The sequence below is a fragment of the Ailuropoda melanoleuca genome, unplaced genomic scaffold, assembly GCF_002007445.2.
Source record: "Ailuropoda melanoleuca isolate Jingjing unplaced genomic scaffold, ASM200744v2 unplaced-scaffold74463, whole genome shotgun sequence".
Taxonomy (NCBI): Eukaryota; Metazoa; Chordata; class Mammalia; order Carnivora; family Ursidae; genus Ailuropoda; species Ailuropoda melanoleuca.
The window spans coordinates 1-2811 of record NW_023249907.1 but is presented as its reverse complement, the minus strand read 5'-3'; the positions used below and the strand labels follow the sequence as shown (position 1 = coordinate 2811).

General features: G+C 37.2%; 1 pseudogene; it reads right to left on the bottom strand.

The window, feature by feature from the left end:
* Nucleotides 1-1326: 1326 nt before the first annotated feature.
* LOC117800682 lies at nucleotides 1327-2265 on the bottom strand (annotated as a pseudogene).
* Between the last annotated feature and the right edge of the window lie 546 nt (nucleotides 2266-2811).

Sequence of the window (2811 nt, the reverse complement as noted above, 5' to 3'; positions counted from 1 at the left end):
ATCAATAGCAAGAATGGTCATTGATACAGATATTTTTAACTTGTAACTGTTTCCAAGCATATACACTGAGAACCATTTACAACATTAAACACAATGTGAATTATGTTACAAACTTCAGTGTCTTTGAAGGCAGTNTTCAGTGTCTTTGAAGGCAGCTATTTTAATAGCATTCTATGCTTGCTACAAAAGCAAATTGTCCATTGCATCTAAAATTATGTCATTTATCACCACTTAACTTTTTTTAAGATTTTAACTCCAGTTAGATAACGTACTCTGTAATATTAGTTCCAGTTTCTGGTGACTCAACACTTCCATACAATGCCTGGTGCTCATCACAGGTGCACAATTTAATCCCCATCCCCTATTTAACCCATCCCTCACGCCCTCCCCTCTGGTGACCGTCAGCTAGTTCTCTAGAGTCAAGGGTCTGTTTATTGATTTGCCTGCCTCTCTTGTTTTCCCCTTTTTGCTCCTTTGTTTCTTGAATTCACATATGAGTGAAATCATATGGTATTTGTCTTTCTCTGACCGATTTATTTTGCCTAGCATAAAATTCTCTAGCTTCATTCATGTCATTGCAAATGGCAAGAATTCATTATGTTTTTATGACTAAGTAATATTTATATATATGATATCTAAATATCTATACATATATATTAAATTTATATGTATAGATTTCTGCTACATCTATGTATAGATTTATATAATGGTGTATTTATACCATACCTTCTTGATCAATTCATCTATTGATGGACATCTGGGCTCTGTCCATGTTTTGGCTAATGTGGTCTGTCTTACTGTATTGCTTAGGTACTTGTATTATTGAGAATATCTCTGCCCTTTAGACTTCTGTTTAGAAAAAATAAATTATTTGTAACAAAAAGGAAATAAAAAAAGAAAAATTGCCACAAAATCAGAGTGATTGGGAATATATAATTATTTTGTCAAATCTCTCTTGTTTTAATTTTCTAGAATAATGTAATCCCTGTGTTCAATCCTGGAGTGACATTGTTCTCAAGGAGTGTACAATGTGAAATTAAGCAGAAGGAGTAGTAAGAACTTTGTTACATTTCTACAGAGCAGAACCTCTGAATCATTCTTCTCAGCACCCCCATCACCTCCTTGTTTCTCAGGCTGTAGATGATGGGGTTGAGCATTGGAGTCTGGATGGTGTAGGAGACAGCCAGGACCTTGTCCTCTGTGGGAGATCAGAAGGATCTTGGACATAAATAAGTGTAAGCAAAGGGTGCATAGTAGAAAGTGACTGCAGTGAGGTGGGTGCTGTNTACAAGGTGAAATTAAGCAGCAGGACTAGTAAGAACTTTGTTACATTTCTACAGAGCAGAACCTCTGAATCATTCTTCTCAGCACCCCCATCACCTCCTTGTTTCTCAGGCTGTAGATGATGGGGTTGAGCATTGGAGTCTGGATGGTGTAGGAGACAGCCAGGACCTTGTCCTCTGTGGGAGATCAGAAGGATCTTGGGCATAAATAAGTGTAAGCAAAGGGTGCATAGTAGAAAGTGACTGCAGTGAGGTGGGTGCTGTAGGTCGAATAGGCCTTGTTCCTCCCCTCTGTGGACTGCATACAGCAGATGGCAAGTAGAACCCAGCCATAGGAACATGCAATGCCAATGAAAGGAAACACAAGGAAGAAGGTGATGCTCACAAACACCGTGTACTCATAGACCCAGGTGTCCATGCAGGCCAGAGTCAACATGGCGGGGACATCACAGAAGAAATTGTTGATGGCTCTGGATCGACAGTAAGGGATACTGAAGGCATATACAGTGTGGGCACAGGAGTTGATTGAGCCCATGATCCAAGATCCTGTTATCATCAACACACACACTCTTTTGCTCATAAGAATGGGATAATGGAGAGGACAGCAAATAGCCACATAACCATCATAGGCCATAGAGACCAATATTAAGCCTTCTGCACCAGCTAAAGTGATGAAGAAGAAACTCTGAACTCCACACACAATGAATGAAATAGACTTGTTTTCAGACAGATAATCAGAAGTCATCTTGGGGACAATGTTGGAGATGAAGTTCAGGTCCATGAAGGGGAGCTCCCTAAGTAGAAAATACATGGGTGTGTGGAGATGGTTGTCCAGGAGAATGAGAATGATCATGGACAGGTTTCCAAACAGAGCCATTAGGAAAATGAGAAAACTGAGAATGAAGAAAAACAGGCCAATTCTTTATGTTGGGAATAACCCCAATAAGAAGAAATCAGTAGATGTTTGGTTAAGATGTTCCATGGAACATTAATTTATTTTTTCCTAGAGAGAGACACATATTAAGTACAGAAAAATTATCTCTTAAGTTGTTATTTTAGTTCCACTGTAATTTATTTAGGATGCATTGCAGCTTTTAAAAACTTTAAGAGCTTTATCCTCAACATATTTTCAACAAACAATTGTTACCTCATAGATTAAATCTCAGTGACACATACGTCTATCTGCAAAGTATTTCATGGAAATGTGTACGTTAGTAAGAATATTATATTTCGATGACTCTTCAAGATACATATATTTTACTCTTCTAGGTAAATTTAGTTATTAACATCAGAACTTATACTTTTTAAATATGCATTGTAAGTCAATGTAAATGCATAAATTACAGACTCATACTTGAATACATTTCATGACCCTTAGGCAATGATTTTTTTTATAATTAAGTCCTAATATTACTGAAACTATAGCAGTCTATCACGTCATGCTGTAGGCAAATATCTTTTTTTTTTTTTGCTTGTTCGTTTCTTTGTTTTCCTTAAAAGCTTGCCAAATCAAGCTTTTTAGGTGCCA